A 7,244-nucleotide genomic window follows, 5' to 3' on the forward strand; every position below is an offset into this window, starting at 1 on the left:
TCGTACATGTTATTAATTGCTGATACAGAAAATTTTTTCATAAAATTGAATATTTATGAATAAGAAATAGAGCAGATAAAAGAGAACTGATTTATGGTAAATAAATTAAAATGGAAATAATACTTATAACACTTATTTGTAAAATCACTGTGAATTTTTTAAAGTCTGGTCGTTCGGAAGAAGAAGAAGAAGAAAGAGACCCGATGATGGTTTCGTTCGTCTGATATAAAAGTAGTGATTTTAAATTGCATTCGGCGTTTGCTCGTGCGCACGTCTAAAGTTAGTTATCTTCCTTTCTGAATCTTTATGATAGATATTAGTTGACCTGGAAGTGTCATCTGTTTGCTTAATTGGAATATGAATATGGTAAATTTTCTTATTTTTTAATAGTGAGTACTCTATGTATTTTCAATAACTTTTTTATGCAGTTATTTTCTTGTTTTGTTGCGAAATTTCAAATTTAGTCTTAAATTGAAAGCTATAAACCGATGCATTTTAAATTTTTTCTATAGAGTCGACTGTTTTTTTTTTTTTTTTTTTTTTTTTTTTTTTTTTACGTTTACCAAAGGGTGTGTCTGTATATGACTTTAAAACAAGGGATTAAAAAAATTATTCCCAAAATAATTTGAATCCCATCTGTTTTTGTTGGAGGATAATTTATATTTTAAAAATCATCTCGTACTATAGCAATATCAGTATAAGCCTTATTGAGTGTGCAAGTGTAAAACAATAATTTGCTTAAGTAAAGCGTATTCTTATTAATCTTTAAATGGTTATATTCAATATGCAAAATTGTGAAATCTGGAATATATATGTCAGTCTGAAAATTTAAATACATGAATTGTAAATTTTGACATATTCTATGTTAGCCACCTTTGGTGACCAACCGGTTCGCTATTATTAATGGACGATAAAATTTCTAATTATTTTATGTGACTTGGTCTTAAAGGCTTAATAAAATATTTTTTACGCTTAAAATTTTCGTAAGTATATAACTGTTACTATTATTGAAGCCTTGCATCGTTCGGTACTTTGTACGCATTTTTTCAATTTTTTTTTCATCTCCTATAAAATTTCAACTTTAATTTGAAACGGAAATGATCAAACTTTAATACAAAATCTTTTTCGCTGAGACCAAATATATTTATTAAAAACATGAATACAGAAAATAGAAATGTTCATCATTGAAGTCTTTTTGTGGAACAAAATGTTTTTATAATTATGTATCTCCAAAAAAATTATTCTACAGAGAAGTATTTTTGGTTTATCTTAAAATTTGGCCATCCATTTTAATCTCAAAAGGATTTAAATGATGAAAATATTTTTATTTGTCCATAAATGTACTCCTAAAAAATGTCTAAATTTCATAGTCTATTGGTCCTAATGAATTGTACTAAATGAAATATTCTTGAGCTCTTTTAAATTAAAAAAAACTTTCTGTGACCAATCTGAATCTATCACTATTTTAGAATAATGAACAATCTCTTTAGTTTAGGCCATAATTTTTCTAGGTTTATTTTTCAATGAAAATTAACTTATTCGTTCAATTTGAGCTTTTGTCAGTATGATGACAGCACGTTAATAAGTTTATTTTTTCATGTAAACATATGGTTGGTAATGCGGGTTAAGTTTCTATTTTAGGTAAAATATCTTTAAAAACAAACTGTACAGCAAAATATGCATCACTGAACAGATTCTTTTGAATTTTAAGAATTAAAAATTATTTTTGTGCTGTTATATTTTCGAATCATTTTCGCCAAAAATGGCAATTAAAAATTTTTACAACTCTTAATATTTTAACGTTGATCTGTAGTGCACATCTCCGCCCCCCCTAAAGTATGATGTTTGGTAGTTTTAGATTAAATGGCCTAATCCACTGCATTAGTAGAATCTCCCTACACTCAAGCCGAAACTGAACCTTTATATAGAAATCGGTATACAAGGTTTATTGTAAATTCTACATGTGCTGGTTGGCATAGATTATCAAATAGGGCACTTTTAGCATTAAATACTAATCAACTGGCATATAATTGGTGTCGTACTTTAGCAAAAGTCTAATGTAGATGGAATTTCAAATTATTTGCTTTTTAAACAAAGAAGTTTTTAATAATTACTTTTGCATTCTTGTTGCCCAATCAAAAAATATTACCATTAATATTGTAATTTTTTCTAATAAAAAATTATTTTTATATATCCTTTTGTATTAAATAATTGTCTCGACCTGTTATCCTAAAAGTCCTGTATGAATAAGAGGAATTTATTTCATCAATCGTAGTATTTTTCAGTTTTTACTGTTTTAGAATACACTCTAAGTAGTAATTCCAGACGAGCAATTTTCTTGTCCATTGTACATTTTACAACTAATATGCTCAATTCATCGGAAGAGAAAATGAAATTGTAATGAATTCAAATTTGAATATACACGAGTCGCAAACACGTTTGACATCATTGAATGTTAGACGAATGTAGAAGAAAAATTATTATTGAAATGTATAGTTTTTGATATCTCCATTACACGGGAATTTCAAAATACCTTGCCTAATCGCTTAGCAAAAAATTACCTTTTTTGCTGAGATCAAAAACTGTCATTTGGTATTTCACCTTATCACTTATATTCAGTCTAACTGCCATTGTTAAAGATGTATTTTCATTCACAATCATTATCCATGAAAGGTTTTATAATGATTTCGTGAAAGCCATATGACAAACATTCAAACTAACTTCTTTGCACTCGGAATAGTAATTCGATGCATAATTATTCGTCTAATACAAGAATTTGTTTATAACTCCGAAGATAAATATATATTTGTAAGTTGAATTTCCTTGAAAAATTAATCATTTTGTCACTCTGTAAGCATTTTTAACAATCAAAATTTAAAAAATAAAGCTTCAAAACGATGCACGGTTTTGAATGGTGCTCTAAAGAAACCAACCATTTCAGAGTTAATTTTTAGATCCTATAACAAATGTGCAACTGTTCTTGAATTTTAAGCACTAAAAGAAATCCTTACTCGTGTAATGCATCTCACTGCTTCTCAAAGTGCAAAGGGTCAGCTTTTCCCAACCAAAGCTCCTGAATTTCTCGGAATCGCTGGTTCATATTTTAATTGGAGGGCCGCGATGGACTAGTGGTAAGGTCTCGGCTTCGGAACCGGAGGATTTCGGGTTCGAGGCCCATTTCCACCAAAGAACCGGCGTGTAAGCGGGTCTGCTGCACGTTAAATCCGTGGGGACGAAACGTTCTCCCTCTGCTGGTGTGGTGTGTAAGCTTGGAGAGGGGAGTACCAGATCAAATTAAATATTTTAATTGAAAATTATCGAGAGTGTTACAGCTGGTAAATGATTTTTGGTGGTCATTTGTAAATGTCAATGACTTAAGCTTTAAACATTTTATTCGCTGTGTATACATACCTTTAATCTTTTAGTAAGGATCAGATCATTGATCGAATGAACCTTTTATATATTTTTTTTAATATTTAAAGGTGAACACTGTCTTATTGAAATATTTCTACTTTTTTAGGCAGCTGTCCATTTGTTTTCCATACTGCCACTTGGAACAACTGAGTCTTCACACCCTCTTGAAAATACCTGGATCTCGTTGACTTATCTCAAGCTGATTCTTAAGTTACACTGTTGGATAAACGTGCAAACCCTAATTTTGAAACTATCTGCTAGCACAAGAATAAGTGAATTTGAATCCCTGCTTCAAAATCGCAGCGAGACACCTCCGAGTTGGATAGAAATGTGAGTATAATCATTTTTATTTAAATTCATTTCACTAAGACTATTGAAGATTATTTAATTTGGATAACTTCGGAAAGCATACTCGTTCAAATAACTAGTATAATAGTTCTTAAACCTGTTAATTTAGTAAAGTGACAATGATCGACTATCGATCAGCTACAACCCACTTCCACTTTGCTACACATTATTGAAAGTAACTCCAAAATTGGTCTAATGTATATAAGCATGTATATATAACACACAATTGGCATGGATGTATATAAAAATGTCTGGCCTTTATTTTCATATATGGGCATTATCAAATTGGTATGTATTCAGCTCATATGATGCACCTGTATTGTAGCTAAGCAAATATTCAATAATTAAGAAATTTTAATGTTAAATAGTCGATTATTGGTTTTGGAGTGAAATTTTAGGCAAAATTATCTCCTGGTTTTAATTAGTTGTATTGAACCAAATAACCTTAAAATTAAGCTTTAAGAAATTTTCAACGGTTATTATAGGTTTTAAATCGTTGAAATGCTTCGGCACCAAGATGTTCAGGTGGTAAGGTCTCGGCTTCTTAACAGGAGGATTTCAGGTTCGAGACCCGATTCCACCCAAAAAGCGGGTCTGGGGCACGTTAAATCCGTTGGGGCCAAACGTACTCCGGTTGGTGTGGTGCAGAAGTTAAGAGAGGGAGGAGTGCCTGCTCAAATGTCGTCCTTTTCATCCGACTGCGATTCAAAGAGGGAAAAAATTCTAAAGGGAAGAACTACATGTACACATGTTTGGTATTACTCAAACTTTTATGAGTAAAACTTTTACTTCAGGGATAAAATTTTAAACTTTAGAAGTCTTTAATAAAAACTTTAGTAATACAAATTTTTATATAACAAACTGTTCCGTACTAAGAACATGCCAGTAAAGGTTACGTATGAATAAAATTTATTTTCTGGAATCCTATATATTCATGTTAGTTTTAGAAATAATGGTTAATACTTTTTCAAAAGGCTTAACAGAGAAACATGACTGATACCATTTTAGTTAAACATTCAATTTCTACATATTTGGAAAATTTTTGCATTTCCATTTAACTTTTTAACAGTATCAAATTTAGACTGCAAATAAAATATGAATTGATATTCAGACTTCTGTTTCATTATATTTGCTATAAAGTTAATGTTTAAAAATGCTAATTTTTTCTAGGTTTTCTTGGTCTGAAGCAATGCAAGATGATGAAGGGTAAACTGCGAGTAGTTCAGGGTCAAGTACTTCAAATCTAGTAAACTTCAAGCTACATGTTGAACTTACCAGACCCATCTTGTGATTGGATGGATTTTTAGAAGACTTCTATAAGGTGAAATTGAATGAATGATTGCAATGTTTTATTTACATTAAGCTAGTAAAGTACATTTACTGCTTTGAAACTAATTCACCAACCATTAGGTTATTTAAAATAAAGCATATTGCTATGACAATGCCAGAAAGAATACCTTGCCTTATTTTATAACAACCGTTAGCGTTTGAGTGTAAATTGATAAATCTGATTTGGATCCTAATTTCTAAATGGCTCTCTTCTCAATACTCTAAGAATAATAAATGCAATTTCATATTAATAGATTGCATTATAATTCCCTTATCATATTGTGTTAAAATTAAGGACAATTACTGGCAACCAAGTGCGGGATATGTATGTTGTAATTCGGTAGTTTAATTTCATTTCATATTTCTATTAAGAGTAAATCGGCACAATATTTAAGATGCATGAAGAGGGAGAATTTACTCTAATGTACTATCAGACTTGCGTTTTTTTTTCTTAAATTGTGGTATGCATTGTTGTAAAATGCAATTTGGCTTCCTGTAGGACAGATCTTGGATATGGTTTCGCTGAGATAATGATTGATAATACAGGATGGCCAGATTTAGTCTGGCTAGGTGGTTGTTCTCCCCGCCCTGTTGGGTAAAAAAAATTGTAGGTTTGGTCACCCCGTATTGATGACGGGAGATGCCCCTTTCGGAAGGGGTGTACCCAAACCGGTGATGGACCTTAGGACTCTGCCTTAGTTGGAAATGGTGGTGTATAGTTCAGATTTTATTCGCAAATCTCAGGGTGATCGAAGTAGTCCATGGTGATTTGAGATTTAGTCTGGCTCCAGAGTGAACTGTACGACTTGATGGCTATTAAACATCAAATGAAATATTTCTCAGTCGGTCTTCATAGCTTCATCTATATGCTAGTCTTCATCTCAGAATTTCATAGTCTTTGTCTTGATAAGGAAACGGAAAAATTTTTCACAAATGTTGGCTTTCCAAAGTTATAAATTACAAATCCTAACAAGTTTGGATGATGGGAAAAAGCAATAAAGGAAAGGTTTAGTTTGAGCAGTTAATAGATCCATAACTCATACGAGTGGAAAAAAATAGTTTGGCATTATGGCCAATTTAGGTCAGTGAATCAAAACTGGCGATTGTATTATAACCTACAACGAAGTTTTAAACTTCAAATCAATGCCCCAAAGCCTTCTTATACAAGTACAATCACCCTGGTACAAGACTAAAACATTTTAAATCCAAACAAGTTCTCCTCAATATTCTTTGAACTTCAATAATTTGTATCTCTTTAAAAGAATGTTGGCAATGAATTAAAAAAAAATTAACTTGTATATAAATTTTTTACACGATTTCAGTCTTATGTACAAGAAATATATTCTTAAATGCTACATCAATAAATAAAACAATGTTAAATGTTTGCAGTTTTTCTTTTCGATCCAAGGAAAAAGGCGCCAAGAATCGTATCCGCTCGCTCAGGGAAAACTCTTCTGTATCTACATTGAATGGAATATACCAGGAATCCTGCTACACATAAAACAAAGAACGTATGCCCTCGAGAAAAAGTAGTGCACAAAAAAAGGCTAAATTAGATACACAAATACTGAAATTTAGGTTTTAATGATATTTATGAATATATTGCTATCGTACACTATCGAATTTTAAGCCCTCTTCAATCAATGAGTTTTCAGACAATGAAATTCTAGATCTAGATAATTCTAGATCCCGATTCTCAATCCACTTATTCGGTAGCCCTTAACATGACTATTTAGATGCAGAAGCAATATTTCATTTAGATAAACATAATAGCAGAAATTAGAACTAAGTAACTATTTAAGGGAACTTCAGTTTTTCTTCCCATGCTCCAATGCTGGGTATAAATTAGTTTCTTTACCTAGGAAGAGATAAATGGGGAATACAGGGAGGTGTGTGCGCACGCTTAGGCTTAGGTTGAAGCGTTTGGGAGGGATGAATTATAGGGAAATTGGAATTATAAAGTCAAATTTATAGAGAAATGAAAGGATGGAATAAACCCCGCCTTTTATGAAAAAGAATAGGGTAGGCGCCAGCCGGCTGGTAAGAGGGTGGGAATGTAATTATGCAACCAAATTGAATACCCTGTAGTCTTATTACGTGGAAGTTAAATTTATACTTTCAGTTTTGGTAGTGTGGGAAAAATCTGAAGTTTC

At 31.6% G+C, this 7,244-nt stretch overlaps 1 long non-coding RNA gene across 2 annotated transcripts; it reads left to right on the forward strand.

The window, feature by feature from the left end:
- Positions 1–261: 261 nt before the first annotated feature.
- Positions 262–7,005, forward strand: LOC129984293 (uncharacterized). Of its 2 annotated transcripts, none has more exons than XR_008785478.1 (3): positions 262–366; positions 3,521–3,744; positions 4,933–7,005. It is a non-coding gene; the product is annotated as an uncharacterized LOC129984293 (long non-coding RNA). The 2 variants fall into 2 exon arrangements; XR_008785479.1 differs by having other exon boundaries at positions 264–389.
- Positions 7,006–7,244: the final 239 nt, after the last annotated feature.

This window comes from Argiope bruennichi, chromosome 9 (genome assembly GCF_947563725.1).
Source record: "Argiope bruennichi chromosome 9, qqArgBrue1.1, whole genome shotgun sequence".
Taxonomy (NCBI): domain Eukaryota; kingdom Metazoa; phylum Arthropoda; class Arachnida; order Araneae; family Araneidae; genus Argiope; species Argiope bruennichi.